This window comes from Lycorma delicatula, chromosome 2, assembly GCF_047948215.1.
Source record: "Lycorma delicatula isolate Av1 chromosome 2, ASM4794821v1, whole genome shotgun sequence".
Lineage (NCBI taxonomy): Eukaryota > Metazoa > Arthropoda > Insecta > Hemiptera > Fulgoridae > Lycorma > Lycorma delicatula.
In genome coordinates, this window is record NC_134456.1 from 67,857,900 (window position 1) to 67,877,215 (window position 19,316).

General features: G+C 29.0%; 1 protein-coding gene across 2 annotated transcripts in view; it reads right to left on the reverse strand.

Annotated features, from left to right (window-relative positions):
• LOC142318888 (uncharacterized) overlaps positions 1–19,316 on the reverse strand; it is a 409,398-nt gene that overhangs the window by 366,055 nt on the left and 24,027 nt on the right. The gene's annotated exons all lie outside the window — the stretch shown is intronic.

Here is a 19,316-nt window from a genome sequence, read left to right on the forward strand (position 1 = left end):
GATGTATTAATTATAGCCGTATATTTATTTGGAAAATTATCGGTATATGTAAAAATGTAGCAGTTGTTCTTTTTACAGTTGTTCACTAGCAAATGTAATTACATTTTATACAGTAACATTTGTAATTACTGCAAAAAATAAATAAATCTTTCTCAGCATAATATATTATCTCTTAAAGGGCTAATCATATGCAGGATTTAATAACTGAAAAAATCGATACAGTAATAGCTTGCGTATCCATTTTTTTATTACTCCATTTAACAGAATAATTTTTTAGTGAAATGTATAAAAATTCTTTACGTGGATATAAAAAATAATATCTTTATTAAATCTTATCTTTCTATCTCACAAGTACGGTATGTAACTGGCATTTTTAGGATCCAATATTAGGTCACAACATAAGATCGGTTTTTATGTTACCTATCTCCACCCGATCTCACTGCTACATTCAAGACAAATTTAAAACTTCACAAGATCCATAAATGTTCTTTCTAGTAGCTGTTTTTTCGGATGTAGAAACTACTTTTTACACTGATCGTCCAGTGTCGTTGTCATTCTTGTAACTAAATCAGTTGATCTTGATTTTAATTCCTATTTTCGGCCTTGCTGTTTTTTCCACCAATTCATTTATTCCATTTACTCGTAAAAATCTCTTTATAATTGGATATCCTTAGGATGTAAAAGAAAGAATTTCGTTTAATCCTTAAAATAAGCGTTTTATATTCCAGTTTACAAATACAATTTTATTACTTTTAATTTTGTTTGTTTTAACTTTGTCTACCGTTTTGTTCTTTAAAATTTTATGATAAAAATAAATAAATATTTCTCAAGTTAATGTAAACGTTTACTTTTATACCCGAATTTAGTTTAAAGTGAAGAAAGTTGTATGAAGAATTAAATATTAATAAACTGTATTTTTTTATTTTCTAATAAATTTCGTTTACTTCATTTTATGAATTACTAAAAGTTACTAATAATTCCTAAATTCTGGAATTTTAAGGGAAATAAAAAAATATTAAACTAAAACATTTTTTTTTTCAATTATGAAAACTGTGATAGGTATGAATTCATGAATATTAACACAAACATAATGTTTAATTTTTCAGCAGACATTTTTATATATTTATAAATTAAAATTAACTGCGGTTTAATTCTTTGATAAGTAAACTGAAAATATTTTTGCTTACGTTAAATTAAACCTGTTTTGTTTACCTCATTACTACAAATTATTTGTATTTGCATTGTTTAAAAACATGTTACTATACTAACAAAAGAATAAAATAAACATAAACACGTTCAAAGCCACTTCATGTGAGAAACTACACATTTGATCGCGCACAAATGAACAGACAGACACACACACACTTTGTAGCGGTTGATCGCAACAGTCACAAAGTGAGCTTTTGTTGTTATAGGGGAATGGAAAAGGCAGGTGGATGATTAAAATGAAGAAAATTCTTCAATAATGAACTAAAATAAAACAATGACTGAATTTCCTATGTAACTTATTTAATAGTAAACAATTGTGACTTTCATGGCGCGTAATTTAACAATAAAGCTTATTACTTATAAATGGTACTAGGCCCAATTGTCATTATAATAATGGGATTATATTAGAATTACATGTAATGTCGATTCTGTATGTATATAAGCAAAATTTCCATTACTATTCGCCACATAAAAAATTAATTGAATATTTTCAGTTCTTTAATAAGCAGTGGTTTAGAACTATACCTATACGTCATGTACATAACGTATATGTAACATGTAAATTTAATATGCAATGTAATTAAATTAGCTAGCTATAATTTGGTTGTTTAAAAACAACTTAAATTTTTTTTTAGTTTTTTTGTACTAATAAAAGCTTTTCTTCAGTCAATTGGTCGGTTTGATGCAGTCGATTATTTTACAGCATCCAATCTCAATTAACCGTTTCATAATTTTAATATTTATTCTCCATTACTGATTTTACCGTTCACACTTCAATCTAGGATCAAATTTACAATCTGGGTGTATATTGAGTCATCCATATTGTAAATTTGATTTTGCTTTTATCATCCTTGCCCGTTTTTTAAAAGACTTTCCCACAACCTGCTCTTTTTCCCACTTCTTTTAACAAGCTTTTCATCTCCTAGTCTATCAACCGACCTCATTTCTTACTTTTCCTGCAATGCCACACCTCAATACTTTGTTTTTTCCGGCTTCCCTACATTTTGATGTTTCACTACACAGTGTGCTATCCTTCACATTAAATATTTAAAAAGATTTTCTTTTAACTCTAAATCTACTTCTGATAACAGCAGATTTCTTTTCTTCATAAAAACTCTTTTTACCATTGCAAGTCTGAATTTTAATATCTTCTTTATTCACCAATCCTTTGTAATTTTTCTATCTAAGTAAATAGCTCCTGTTACTTATAGATAATAAATTAAGCAGAATGTGTTTTCTTCATTAACCTTTATCTTTCCTTTATTTTCCTTTTCATCAGATTTTATCACTCTTTTTAACTTATTAGGCAAGAGGAATATTGTCTTACTCCCCTGCCAATGAAGCCATTATTTTCATTACTCATTAATAAAACAACTTATTAACATCATCAGAAATATTTAAAAAAAGTTTTTTGTTGTTTTTAATTTTACCCTGCACTAAATTAATCTTAATTTTTCAGTAAGTAATTAAAAATAATTTTATTTCGGATTTTTCTTTTTGTTTTTTATTTTTTTAAATGAATAATTTCATTTATGTGGGCCGTAAATAAGTAAACCAAGCTAGAATAAAATTCTAAAAACTTCTAAATAATAAAAGTAGTTAAATTACGGTTTAAAAACTTTATATTTGAAGTATTATCCCTCTTATAAACCTCCAGTAACACAATGATTATAGGTACAACCAATTAAAACTTACTCAGAGAAGTTATTTTACATCGAATGATTTAGTTAATAAAATGTTTATGTACAGGAATAAAGTCATTATCGTTTTAAATCTAAATGAATGAAGCAAGAAAAAATACACCCTCAAGTTTTGAGTTTTATACCGTAATAAAGAAACTGATATGAACCGGGAAACAAAAATCAGCCATCAAAGCCGATACTTCTGCATTTTTACTTCCTTGTACGAAGTGATGAAAGTATTGTGAAGGCGAAAGATTACGGTTTTCATATTTCAACGGAAATATCCATTTTCACCATTATTGAATCTATTTTGACTAGTTTCGGCGTGACGTATGTACGTACTGTATGTATCTCGCATAACTTAAAGAAGATTAGTCGTAGGATGTTGAAAATTTTGGATTTAGGACTGTTTTAACATCTAGTTTTGCACCTTCCCGTTTGAGTGCAATAGATTGAACCAAAAGTGTTCAAATAAGCCCAAAATTCAAAACATTTCGATTTTGGACTTTTCTTAAAGTGTAATAATAAAAAGGTCTCATGAAGAGCTTTTCAACGATATTTTACAGCGAAATAAAATTTAATTAATGAAACATTTGGATCTTACAAGGGCAACGCACATCGGTTCGAATCAGACTTCATCGCCTTTTTTTAACTTTTTTTTATTTAAATATATTGATTTATTAGTAATTAATTAATCTATTAATTAATAAACCTCTGATTTAAAAAAAAATTACAATAAATAATTATTCAATAAGAACAATAAAAAAAAGAAAAATATCAAAAGTTATTAATGAAATAAACTTTTATGTACTTTTCATTTAAAAAAATGTGTATATGTAATTTAATAGGCGTACAAGGAAGTGATGTGGTGTCCACATCATATTTTTTATTCTGAGATATTAGGAACCTAGAACATTTGAAAACTTGTTCTGTCAAGAATAATAATAATAATATAGTTTGGTTGGTTTTTCTCAAACAGAAAACTTTCAAGTATATTTTCAAGTGAGGTAAAATGAAATTTTAAATGGGTTTCCATTTAATAAAATTCTATTCCTTTTTTAAAACAAATATTTTTCTTTCAAAAATAGAAAATAAATTACTTCTTACATGTTAATCATTGGTAATTTTTATTTAAGTTGGAATATAAAAGTTGTTCTTTTACAAACCAATCTGGAGAGTTGCTAGAAAAGAGCAATTAAAAGAAGTTGCTTGCGTATGTTGTAAATGCAGGAATGATTTAGCATAGAAAACATTGGAAATTTGGCACATTGGTTACAAAAAATCATTGAGGGTATCCGAGGGATCGGTTTTGTGAGCTGGTAATAATTTTGATTATTCAGTTTGCCATTTAAGCTAGCCTTACAATAACAACTTAAAATAACACTATGCATTTTCACTTGAGAGAAAAGGGTAATATAAATCCATTATAAATAGTAAAATATTTTGTCAGTTGTAGATAACTACATCAATTTATTTCAAAAAGTACTGTCAAACAAAAACGAAAAGAGAATTTATACTAATTTGATAGCATCAAATAAATTATTTATGTATTTAAAATAATAGGAAATAAAACTTTATATTTTCATTTCTATTTCATATTAATTCACCTTTGTTTCTAACTAATGTTCATTTATCTACAAAAGAAAAAATCTGTAACTTATTTCAAAATTTAGAAAAACTTGTGGGTTATATTTGGTAATCAAGAATAACAGGTCTACATAAATGGAATTTTGCACCGGTTTTTCGAAATACGACTAGCTGTAAACAGTAAAGCTTTGCACGATGTACTTATTTTAACATAATTAAGTTCCATAAACAAAAATAAATAGACTAATACAATTATTTAATATAGTATTTTGAGACTAACTTGGTGTATAGGTTTAATTATTTTAAATTCTATCCAAAGATACATTGTAATAGTAGATTTTAGGAAAATTATAAAACAATAGTAAAAAAATTCGTTATATGTATTTAAGATTCGACAGCTTCCATTGGCTTGTTCCACGGGAAACGCCCGAATGCTAATGCACGAGAACCACGCCCTCGTTTTGATTACGTTAAGTAATGGTTCACTAAATTCCGATATTATTGAGATAAGGTCAACGAGAAAACTGCCTGAAATTGCTTCAACCTGAAAATCCTTTTATGTTAACTCACTTAAATCACTTTCTAAGCACTTTATCAAAAGTAATATAACGTTTTTCTTACGTTATTTAATATTACTGTAGTGTGTTTTTTTAAAATAAATTTTAACCCTATTTTATGTTAAAAAGTTAAATGTATTTACCTCTCTATTAAGCTAATTAGTAATTAATTATCAATTTAAATTATTATAAACCATATTTTGCATCCATATATTTAGATTAATTTATGAAATTGTAAAACCACATAAAATTCCTTCATTGTGCCAATTTTTTTTCCAATATATTCGTATCTTTACTGTACCACAAGAGTAAATTATTTACGATTTTTAGGAATATTTCTTCCTACTAATTCATTGATTTATTGATTACATATTGAACATCACAGCAATTGATCCGTTTTTTCTTTTGTTTTTTTTAAAGTATGGTGTAGCCAATACCTATCCTGCCATTACTGACCCTCTGTCCTTCCTCGAAATAACCTATCTGCCATTTTGTTGGTCTTTCTCTTTCTTATTCTGTTTGTTATGAAAAGATGATTCAAATTTTATTTAGTCGAGTAAGTTAAGATCACTATTTACTCAGTTTAACCACTCGAAGAAAAATCATTCGAACAATCTAGTTGAAAAGAGTTTACATTAATAAATTAATCTTCTCTTTTTTTAAAATTATGTACCCTTATTTTATCAGTATTAAAATTATTTAAATATTATACTAAATCAATATATTTTTTTGTGTGTCATGCCTCTAATAAGGGAACTCCTAACCCCCAAAGTAACGGGGTCGTTACTTATCCCCCACGATTCTGGGTGGAATTCCCAAAGTGAATCGCCTGAGCATCCCACCCCTCCCGAACGAGGCTGTCCCATACCGGAACCGCCGAGTGTTTGAGTGCAACTGCAGCCAAACCTCACGCCGCATGGATAATCTTTTAACCCCAGCCTCCGGGGGCATACCCATGCGCCTTACAGGAAGAACACTTAGCCTCCCGGTAACAGTCCTTCTTGACACGGCCAGCCTCTCCACACGTAAAACAGTGGCCGCTCCAGTCCGGGCCATCACATGATTTCGCCCGCTGCCGCGGACGCCAGCAGCGATCTTCCAGGGATCGCTGCACCATCCTGTAAGCCACCCATCCAATTTGCACCCGACCGTCAGCCAACAGCATGCCGGCGAGGACGGGTGGCACGACCACCGTTCCAACCTGAGTCGCTCTATAGGCTGGCCGCATGGACAAAACGTCAAGCGTTACCGCCTTCCCCGTCACCCGCAGAAGATCGCTCACAAATTCTTCTTTGGTCATGAGTACATCCACATCCTTTACCAGGATGTGTACCCGCCGACCTCCCCTCTCCACCAACATCGTGGAGACGCCCTCTATCTTCTCCGAAATCACTCTACTGAATTCTTCAGCAGATATCACCTATCTTGTTAAGAGTCAGATTAGCTCAGATCTCGGGTAGAACTAGTTTTATAAGGCTTCACCTGTCCATTTAGGTTAATAGAAATCACTACGATATTTTTTTTAAAAACAGCATTGTATAATAATAATTTGTTTATAACTCTTTATTACACACATGTTTCAGCTATAAAATGAAAAATTTGTATTATTATAGTATTTATATAGTAATAACGTAACTACTAACAGTAGTTACGTAGGAATAATCTGTAAATATTGTTGTTAAGACAGATTAGTAATGTTAATAACCCGAATATTATTTAAACCGGGAGCTATTCATTTAAATCCGCATAAAAGCAGGTTTTGTTATGCGTTGGACCGTAATGAATATTTTGTTATCTTATCAGGTTGTTTATCTTATCAGGTGTTGTTATCTTCTTTCACTAAGTTCGTTTATCCACAACAGCATTAAAAAAACTAATACGAGTATATCCAAAGGTAAACGACAAAATTAATACGACTTCAGACTGCCTTGAACAAGTAGGAATCCGAGTTTACTTGTTAAACTAACTCGTTTGCCATCAGTCTGTGTCCTTTTTTGAATTTTGGTTTAACCTCTTAAAATTAACTTGCTACAATTACTTTGGGAATAAGTACGACTCAGAAACTTGAACTTACATTCTTCCTTAAAAAATAAATAAATAATTCGGATAATTTAATACATTACTTCTCATTTTGAGAAGGTGTTTGAAACTAAGTTGCTAAAATATAATCCACTTTAAGAATTCAAATTGAGGATCCAGCGTAAAATAAGTTATCCTGAAATTTAGATCTCCTATTAAGCTTTCACTTCTCTTTTATTTGAAATCGTACTGTTTTTCTGCCAAGTAAATATTTTAATCTTTTTTTTTTGGAAAAAAAAAAATTTTCTGTATCTGCTAAAAAATTCTTTACTAAATAATTTCATAACAAAAAGTTATTTACCCTTTAAAGTATCGATTTAAGAAATATCATTGCAGCGAAAAAACAACATATAGTGCTTATTTCATTCCGATTTAACCGTAAGCGTCAGATGCATTGATGGGATGTTCAAGATTTTGATAAAGCTGTTAAAATAAAACATAAAATGGGTATTTTGGGGAAGGTAAAAAATGGAATAGGGAGTAACCTAATATGAGAACAGTCTTCTGGAGAAAATTGGGAAGACAAAGCTATGATGGTTTGAATAGTATGTGAGAGGATGTATTCCATAAACAAACTGTACACCAAGAGGTTAAGGTTAAGGTTAGGATACCTAAGAGTAGATCTACAAAAACCAACCCACTGGGTTGGTCTAGTGGTGAACTCGTCTTCCCAAATCAGCTGATTTGGAAGTCGAGAGTTCCACCGTTCAGTCCTAGTAAAGTCAGTTATTTTTACACGGATTTGAATTTTAGATCGTGGATACCGGTGTTCTTTGGTGGTTTTTTTCTTTTTCCTGTTTAGCCTCCGGTAATTACCTTTCAGATAATACTTCAGAGGATGAATAAAGATATGAGTGTAAATGAAGTGCAGTCTTGTACATTCTCAGTTCGACCATTCCTGAGATGTGTGGTTAATTGAAACCCAACCACCAAAGAACACCGGTATCCACGATCTAGTATTCAAATCCGTTTAAAAATAACTAGCTTTACTAGGACTTGAACGCTGGAACTCTCGACCTCCAAATCAGCTGATTTGGGAAGACGCGTTCACCAGTAGATCAACCCGGTGGGTTGTTCTTTGGTGGTTGGGTTTCAATTAACCACACATCTCAGGAATGGTCGAACTGAGAGTGTACAAGACTACACTTCATTTACACTCATACAAATCATCCTCATTCATCCTCTGAAGTAGTATTTGAACGGTAAATACCGGAGGCTAAACAGGAAAAAGAAAAGAAAGACCAACTAAAACCAGGTAAGAATATAGTGATGACTGAATGGTAGGAGACATGCTGTAGGGTGAGCAATTGGTATAGCGGAAGCGTAGTTTATGAAACGTGGGTAACAGAAAAGCAAACTAGCCCGAAAAAAGTTACAACGAAATCAGATGATAATGATATTTCATATTTTTAAACAGTATATAAATTTTTATTAATTTTCTCTTTTTCATAAGATTTTTACTTCAAGTTTCCAGTAAAAGTAATTCAGTTAGATTAATTTTAATTTTAAATTTATCTTAACAAGAAACGGAAGAAACATAATACTTATTGAATATCTAACATTTATTCAATTCTGTAATACAATATTTTCACTTTATAGATGTATTAAAAAATAAAGGAAGCTTTAAAATTAATAAATAAGTTTATTGTTCATCCTAGTTAGCATAAAAATAATAATTATTTGTGAATCAAAAACAGAGAAAATCGGTTTAGCTTATAAAATTATAAAAAAGAGACTGAGATTTTTTGAAGAAAATAACGTACTTCGTTATTACTTCGAAAGAAGGTGGAAATGGTACAACTAATACGGTGTAAATTTCTACCAGACTAGATAAGTTTTCAGTGGAATTCACAAGCCAGATCAAAATGTAGGCTGAACCATTAAAGGCGTACCTAAACCTATTATATGTTTCCCTCATATTCTAGATCCTGAAAACGGCGTTTTAAAACAAAGTTAATTCGACTTTCCCGCATTACATCCACTTTTAATTTTAAAATAGCGGTTCTGCATTTTATTTGCCAGAAGTTTTCTTGTTTTATCGTTCATTATGTCATAGTTTTATTGCTGATCCTACTTTTACTTTAAAGTTTGTAATGAAATAAGAGATTAAGTTTATTATATTCGTTTCACATTAAACGTACTAAAAAGTTAAGTATATTGCAGAAATTTAATCTGTAATGAAAGTGGATTCGTGTTCCTGTTATTTTAGTTATCCTATTCAGTACAGGACGAAATAAAATCATTATGAATAATTCAACATAGCTCCCTCAGTTCTACTACCCTTACATTTCTGTTATTTAATGAAATTCATTTCAGAAACATAAAATTAATTCAATACACGATTTCTATTGTACAATATTTACCATATTTATTAATTCGTTTAATTATTTCCTCTTTATCCCGTTCTTAGCTACTGTATTTCTTTTTTTTAATATTATTTTTTTAGGAAAGAAATGTAATTTTCCATGGTGAAGGTCCCAGATGCAAGTAATTTAAAACAAACTGTGTACGCAACAAGAAATAACTTTGAGCCAAAAAATTTAATTACGGTACTTGTAAATTGTTTTTAATATGTTCAATACGACTTACAATTCAACATAAAATTATTCACTTATAAATAAAATTTTTTTTTTTTTTTATTTTGTCCTAAAAACAATTTTCATACAAAATAAAAACGCACTTCTCTTAATTGTAATTTTAAATAGCTTTATTCAGAGCTTTTTAGTTGTGACTGTAGATAGTTCTGTGTGTTCTATATAGACTGATAGAATTATATTAAATAATAATATAATTTTTTTATTAAAAAAACTTAAAATTATTAGGTTTCCTTTTATATTTACGGTATATGATTTAACAATAAAACGTACTTCTACTAGGGTTTCGGATGAGCTGTTTCTAGTGTTAGTTATTGTACTAATAAAGAACGTAAATACAATAATTTCAAAACCTATAGAAGTTTCAAATATTGCATCAAAATATGACAATATTTTAAACCAATATTTTTAAAAAATATTGGTTTAAAATATTAAGTCTTAATACTAGCAATATTGTAACCGTAGCAAATCATTTTATATGATATTGTATCATTTGTACTTCTTCAGTTATACTGATCTAGTTTAATTATTTTGCTTACGTATCATTATTCTATATAATTTATAACAGAAAGATTATATGAATACGTAGTATAGATACATATGCAGTGTAAATGTATTAGACCTTAAGAATGTATACACCTCTTAAGAATGTACTCCGGTGGTATAGTTATTCCATCTCTACGTTCAGTTAAATGTGTTGAGAGGAGATATTTTGTTGGGGAGGAGGTAATTTAGGCTTGTCTAAGAAAACCTTCTTAAAGATTATTATTTTATTTATTATAAAATATTAACTAAGAACGTTAATCACGTGAACTATATTTCACGTCATTTAGATCTTTGTGGTAGAAATATATTTTTTGAACCATTGTGTTTTTGGTTATTATTAATAACCGTTTCAAAAGATTTCCTTCAAAGATCTTCCATTGTAAGGTTGTTGACAGAATAGTAAATACAATCATATTTATTTGGTAGTGGGTTAAAGGGGAGAAATGAATAAAAAAAAAACAGAACGGGAACTGGTAACAGCAGGTGTTTGAAAAGGAATGATGAAGGATTTACGAAGACGTAGGCTTCAGATATAAGATCAACACACATGGAAACAGATGGTGCACTCTTTACTAAAATTTTTCAACATTCACTTTCTTCTGAATAGATTACATAAATAAAAACATTTTTAAAAAATAAATAAATCATAAAAAGGAATAAAAAAATAGACAAATAAATTTCAGATATTGGTACTTTTTATGTATGTGTGTTTTTAAATAATTAACCTTATATATAATTTTTAATCGAAATAAAGGTTTAGTGGTTCTTAAAATCATCATTCAATAAACTAAAATAGGAACTTAAATGGCTCTAAATTAAAAAAAATACATACGAAGAAGAAATAAAATGTTCCTTTTATTTTAATTTTTATACTCTTTATAAGAAAACCAGCTGTAAGCAATCAAGGAAAAAATGAGATGGATTGATTAAAGTCTCCAAATATTATATTACAAATATTAAAAGATCATTCGTTTTATGAGAAAAAGCTGAGAACGCAGTTGTAGGACTTTCCCGTCATGCGGTTAAAGCCGCGTTCCGGGAAAGTCCTACAACGGTGGGTTGTTTCTGATGCACGGCTTACACACACATAAAAACATAATTTAAAATATTTATAATTCTATATAAATACTTTTTTTTTTCCGTTTAATTCAATGTTTCCATCTAAAGCGCGCGCGCATACCGTATTTAATTCGCGCGAATGTGGCGGTACTAGCGGGAATGTTCAGCACTAATTAAACTAACGTAATTTCACATCTTGCACATAAAAGATTTTGCTTAAGCAGACTGAATCGCGTGGCCTAACGCAGCAAGTACCGAGTCAACTTGGCGATACAATTCGAGACCCAACCCGACCGAGTTACTTTTTACACTTTAAATATTATTCATTTATTTAATTATACCGCTCACTTGTGACATCACAACATAGCAGATGAACAACATCAGCATTTTTGGGACAGGGGTGCGATCAGGCAAAAGCTTTTTTGGCAAATATTGTTATTTTTTAATTGTTAATAAATGTACCTAAGAAAAATGTGACTTTAGTTAGACGAAATCTTGAGATACTGAGATAATCTGGCTCTACGTTGACCTTTTAAGTTGAAAATTAATTTGCATCAATTTCCTGCATATAGAAGTAATCTACCAAGTTTGGTTAAAATCGGTCCAGTAGTTATAAAGATACAAGGTGATTTATTGGCCAACACCGAACACACACAAGTATATACATACATTAACATCCGGAAAATTACCATCTGTTTTTTTTTTGGTATCCTTAGGTGTCAAAACGTTGAGATCCAGTGACAACTGCTTATGCCCAAACTGGTCCGATTACAATACATTCCCTTTTAAATAGCGCTATAGCTCTGATATAGCGCTCTCTAGTTTTAGGTTTATCTAATAGTAGCGCTGGATAGCGCTATTTTACATTAGACGGGAAAGTAGAAAATTAAATGGTAATTTATAACAAATAAAAAGCTTAAATACTGAAATAAGAATAAAAACTACGAAATTAGGTTGAATAATTTTTCTATACAAATTAAACAAAATGTATCGACTTACGCAATATGAATTTCATTTAAATATCATTATTAAAATTAAAAAAATATAGATTTGATGAATTACTACCGTAAATTGATTGGAAATTTAAGCCTTTGTATTGATCGACACTGTTACATCCAGTACAGTTGATTTATTTTATTTTCTGAACAAAATTATTACAATAATTAATATAATAATTAACTTGGCACTACAAGATGTATTTTATTCGTTTTTGTGTATCCACTACTTTTCTACCTACTATTATTATTATTACAACTAACTTGATTATTTCTGATTGAATTTAAGCAATGAATAATAACTTCGTTTTAAAAGTGATTTCTGTTCCTGACATGAAATTATTGGAAAACTTTTTCTTTAATTTTATAATTTTAATTAATGATTTTATTTCTCTTTTAATGTAATGAAAAGATTTAACAGATTTTATACTTTTTTTTTTAAAATAAATAATTACTTCTGTTATTAATTATAACTATGCAGGCTAATATTTTTTACCATAATTTAATATCTGTATTTACAACGATATTTTTTGTATACCCATACAAAAGTTATTATTAGTTTATATTAAGAGATCATATGCAATTTTTGTTATTTTTTACTTTATTTTATACAAGTTATAACTGAATTTAAAAAATAAAACTCTACTATAAAACGCGTTAATTCATCATCGCAATTGGGAAACTGATAGACAGTATCAATCATGCTGCTGATACTTCCCTTTCCAAACGCTACGAAATTAGTAATCTAGTTAGTCACAGCAGAAAATTCAATTTTTCATTATTAGATTTCAAAACAAAAAAAAATTCCACCGTTTGCTAGAAATTTTATAGGAAATATGCCATGGACAAAATTAGATTAGTATTTTAAATACGTTCATTTGAAGCTGCTTAACTCGGCTCAGTGAAAATGAAAAATTAATTAATTAATATTTGTCGCAGCATTATTAATTTTAAAAACTGTTTCTTATTTATTTACTGAAGAAATAAGAATAATAAATATGCGCAAACAATAAATCATTATTTATTTACTCTAGCTTTTTATTTTTTAAATTCTATCCCTTTGGACTCTGTGTACATGCCAATTAATAGCTTTTGTTGTTTTACATGATATTCAACATGGGTTTTATTAAAAATATTACAGAAACAGTAATGTACGCGTATTAGAAAGATATTGTTGCAATACATAAGTCAGCGTAAAATATTTCTTTTATTCGTCAACAATAATTTATAATAATTTACGAGAATTAATAAATATTAAATTATCCGAAAAGGTAATTTGAAATGGTGATCAAGATAAAAGCCCAGTATCTACTGGGTTTTAAGGTATCTTCTACCTTATCGTACTGGCATAAGGTATTCCGACACCTTTTAAATGAACTTCAGGATAGTCTTCTCTACTCATATAAAAGTTAAGTGACGGAACCTTGTCGGATTTACCTTTATTCTCCATTTACTCAGTATCTTCCAAGATTGTGGCAGGCACAATTTTAATTTGAAAAGAAAACCAAGCAACAAAACTTTGTCAAATGCTTTATCTACGTCCAGAAAGGTCACCGAACAATACCTTTTCTGTTCTTGACACCTGACGATAGCACTAGTAACTCTAAGGTTTTGTTAAACTGTTAAATGAACATTCCTAAAGCCGAATTGATGGTAGAGTATCACACTTTTGCTTTTAACACTGGTTATAATCTACGCAAGAACAGTTTCTGAAACATTTTAGATAAAATCGGTAGTAGGTCTGTAGGCCTATAGGAAGAAACTTCCTGCAAATGTTTGCCAGGTTTTAGGACCAATGCTATCTACGATATCTTCTATTCTGATAGGTAGTGAGTTGTCCTAAGGTTTGCATTAAATTGTTGCGATATGTAAGAAATAGCTCTAGACGGTAGTGCAAATATCCTATGCTTAATGCAGTCAAACCCTCTAGCCTTTCGTATGTTCTCAATCTTCTTCAATTCTTGAGTTACCTCCATCTTCGAGAAAGGCCTCAAAGGGAGACGTAAAGGAATCGAGGTATTTAAAAAGTCAATAATTTTCTCCTAATACCTCCTTGCTCTCATACGGCTGGAAACCGCATATATTTTGGCTGTCGTTACAGGTCCACCCATTAGCCGTCTTTACCAGAGGTGATGAGGTTGGTGGTCTGTTGAGTTTTTTGTTAACTTCCACAAATAATGATCTTCTCTCTTCAGGAGAGATGGACTTTCAACGTATTCTTTAAATGATTAATTCCTGTGCATATTTATTAGTAACTTCAATATGCGGGCCGTCCTGTTCATTGCGGTACTGTTCTCAGGCTACCGTATCGTTTCCATCTCCTTCTAAACCTTCTCTTTGATCTATCAATGTCCATAACCTCCCTAAAATAATCCACTCCTTGTCGTATCCCGTTTACCTCCAACGAAGTTGAGGACCATGTCGCCTCCTGCGAGACAACGATTAAGCTGTGCTTAACCGTTGGAACGCGAAGAATTTATTCTGGGAATATCGGCTTACAACTACAAGCGGAAGTGCCCTAAATCTATCCGATTATCTATCAAAAGGATATGACTACACGTTAGTAGTTGGATTGAGGAGAAGCTACCTGAAGTACGCTGATGATGATAATTTTATTAAATTAATGATGATAACTTCAGATTGTTAATTTTTTTTTATGTTGTGAAAAATTTTTTTTTCATGCGATTTTAAATTTCATTCTTCAGGATATTTAATGTAATAATGTCTTAAATATTATGTATTTGATTTTTAGTTGATGCATTATTTAATTTTTTAAAGATGTTATTTTAATCCATTTTTTGTTGTTATTAAATATACAAATCCTTAATATCAACATAAATGCAATGTTTCTTTTTTTAAATGCAATGTACTCCAATGTCTATTGGGTCGGGGTCGTTGTGACATTTCACCTTCTTACATAAAGATGTAACTAGAAGGTAATAAATACTTAAATAAATACTAATTTAAAATTATAACTGTCAGAAAAAAAACTATTACAATAAGGATTAATTTATATTTGTTAAGGTTTATTTAAGTTTTATGAATTGAAATGAAATTACTTTCAGTTTGGTCTTTAAAATGTACATCCATATATTTGATAAATATTTTTATGTTTTTACTAGTGAACAGAAAATCTTTTTATTATTCATCCAGTAATCAATGTACAATACTGTCAAAGAGGTATTTTTAGTTTTTTTTTGTTTTGTTTATTCAATTAGATATGTGTGACGTCAGGTTTGACTTTATGTATATAACTGCAAAGCAAATATACAATGGCTTATATAAATTTATAGATTTTATATGATGAAGCAATAATAATGTGTAATTCCTTTAAAAATAACTTATTTTTGCAATTACAAAAAAAAATAATAATAACTACAAAGATTAATAATGAAAAGGTATTTGTTGATACTTTACTTTGTAACATAAAATGTAAACAAACTGTCTTGTATGAATACCGTTAGTTTGCAAAAAAAGTGAATTTCGTCGCTGTGCGCTCTTTTTGTTGTGTAGCGTAGCGATTATGATTAAATAAACAACCTGCTATCAAATCGTTACTATCCTTCTGGCAGAAATCTTTAATGTACCAAACTCAAAACCTAAAAATTTATTAAAAATCAGTGGATAATTAATTTTGTATTGTTGAAATCTTCTTCAAACTTCTTTTTAATTATAGTGAACAAAGAAGAAATATTTTAAACAGCAATAAAGCCAATGACCGATATCTTATAAATATCCTGCAAATTATAGGCCAACAGCTTCTCTTAAGATTACTCTTAAGCAATCCGCCGTTCAATTCTCATACTTTTAGGTTTTATTGTCCTGTTAACTTCTTCGTATGGTTTTGTTTTATAAGTGAACAAATTAGAGTTTTTTTCACAGGCAAGTGAAAAATTCTATAAATTCAAAAATCACATCATACATAACAATAATGTAGTATAACTCTGATATAATTAATGTTGCTACAATGAAGTAGTAGGAAATTTTATAAGATCAGGATATTTCCTCTCTGCACGTTATTAACCATATCTTATTAAGGCATTTAATAAATTAGTTAAGTTTATTTGACAATTATTTTACTTATGCGTTCATTCGTAATCCAACGTAAATGAATAATAATGTAGAATAAAAAAAACATGAGAAAATTTGTAGAAATAAGCAACCTTTTTTAATTTTTTAAATAATTATCGATCTAAACTACAATTTGATTTAACTGCAAAAAACTTCAGTGGCTCATATAAGGGTGCATTTAAAGCTCTATAAACTTATTTTGGTTTCACATCTTATAGAATTATTTTGTATTTTAGCTTTTATTGCAAAACAATTTTAGAAATTCAATATCTAAATTTATTTTTTACTATAAAATTCAACTTTAAAATTAAATTTAATAATAAAAGTTAAGTTTTACGTTCTTAAAAATTATTCTTAACATCTGTCTTTATAAATAACAGTTTTCATGATGTAGAATAATATAATATCATATAAAACTTTCTAGGTGTTTACTATTGTTATTGCTTCTGCTACTTACAGTAATAATATCAACAAAAAAAATTGGTTTGCGTTTCTAAGATATTTTGAAAAATATTACAGGAATATTCAACATCCTATAAAGACTAAGGCTAACGCAGTTCACAAGAGTAAGTAAAACTTTTTGTTGTACCTTTTATTTATCCTTATCTCAGTAAACATCTTAACATATTGTATCTAATATGAAAGACATTTTATGGTAAACGTTAGCAATATTTTCTATGTGAATAAAAGTTAATAAAGGGAACTATCTGCAGAAGCATCGTGTTCACTTTAATGCTGAACTGAGCACTACAAGTTACGGCTACATAGGGTATTGGAAGCTGGTTGCTAGGAATTGTGTCATCTACCTCCGAGCAGAAAAAAATATTACAGAAGAATATAAATTCTTTACTAGTTTTCAGTCGGTCCATTTCACATTTCTCCAATAAAGTTTCAGAAAAAATTAAATCTACTTTAGCTTTATTACTAATTAACTTATTAATTTTATGTACATATACGCGCGCTTGCATATTTAGTTTATCCACTTTATTGAGACTTATGAGGTAGAATCGTAAATAATCTTAAAAGGTTGTTTTAATTTTTAAATTACAACAATAAAAAAGCACGAGGTTAAAGAAACGTTATAATGCAAGTATTATCAGTTTAAATAAAAATGTTATATTTGTTTTGCTTCTAATTTTTATTTACAATAGGTTTCATTTTTGTTGAAAACTTCAGAATATCAAATTATATTCAAATTAAAAAGGAATCGCCATTGAGGTAAAATCCCCATTGCTGAATATAAAAGTAGCTTATTAGACAAAGATAACTCAGTCCTTCTGCTCGACATTTCCTTTAACTTTATGTTAAATTGTTTTCTCTTCTCGCTCACGTAAATCGTCCATTTTGAAGGTTGTATACATATTCTATTTTGAATTTTTTAGATGATTCAAGAAAAACAGGTAAATTAACGTCGTAATGTATATTATTTAAGTATATTTATTATTTATTACTAAGTATATTTATACATATAGCTAAGCAGGTTTTAAATTTATATAAATTTTTTGTTACATTTTAAGAGGATTGTAGTAAAACTGGTTGAAATAGATTAACGTATGGATTATATACAAAGCTACACGAAGGTATTTTTCAACCTCAAAAAACGAAGTTTAAATTACAGAATGCCTAGATGGATGGTTTATGTTTTGCTAAATTTATGTTTATACTAGTTCAGTAAATATCTTCCCAATACAAGAAAATCTGCAATATAACCTGAAGAAAATCTGTTTGCACAACTATTTAAATAGTATTAATAAAAAACCAAAAACAAGAAAAATACGATTTTATTTTTTTCTAATTTCCGTCATATAAGGAAAAATATATACAACAAATTAATTTTTTTAATATTTTTATTAATCTGTATTGTTTACCTGAAAAATTCAATAACAATGATTTTAGTTTTTACTTCCATTTTTACTTCATTAAGATACCTTCAAAGTAATACAATAATATTATGATGCATTTAAAAATAGAGCAAAATACAGGTTAGGAAATATTTAATTTCTACGATACCAATATCTCGTTAATAGATGTTAGCTATCAGTCCATTTGGCAGAAAAATAACCGGACTATCAAGATAGCAAAACATATCTGATTTCTTAGCGGATGCCCAGGATCACTTTTGAGAATTAGATTACTTCAAGATCAGAAGTTCGGGTGATATTATGAAAAATGAATTATTCCGCTTTTCTAATTATAGAATTACAATTAAAATATTTTTAAAGAGGTCTTAATCAGAAGTTTGTTCTGGCTTTATAAATGTTGTAACTATTTTGATAACAATTATAAAATACTTAACCGAATTTTATAATACAATGGAGAACATTTTAGAAAGTTTTAATGTTTTTTGGGGGGTTAAAGGGCCACCTAAAATTTCCTACATCATTATTCTGATTCCTAAATATTATATTTCAAAACTTAAGTAATAAGTGAAATAAAACAAAATGTACCAAACCTTTTTATTTCTGTTTGTTTAGGAATTGAGAGAATTACCAAGTGTCATTGGTAATTCAGTTCATTTCTTACTGATACTGTTTAGTAAAAATAAATATATCCTACGCAAACGCTTATAATTTAAGCATAACCGAAACGGAAAATTTCAATTCATAGGTTCTCATATTTTTAAAATCTGATGATGAGTGAATTAATATGTTATTCATGTGTTTTTTATCAGTGTCATAATTTACGAATTTTGTGATTTGCTTATTTAGACTAAAATAAATCAGTAATTGTTTGTTAGTCTCCCCACGCTCATTCCAACTGAATAAGAAAAGGTTGCTGATATTTTAGATCGTCTACTCTTATTAATTGGTTGAAAATGTCGTTTTTGACAAACTTTTGATTTAGTTATTGAAACCACTTTTTACCCGTAAAGGTGATTTCTTCTTAACCATCATTTTAAAACTTTCTTTCCCTTTCTAACTTTCACAGAATGATGGA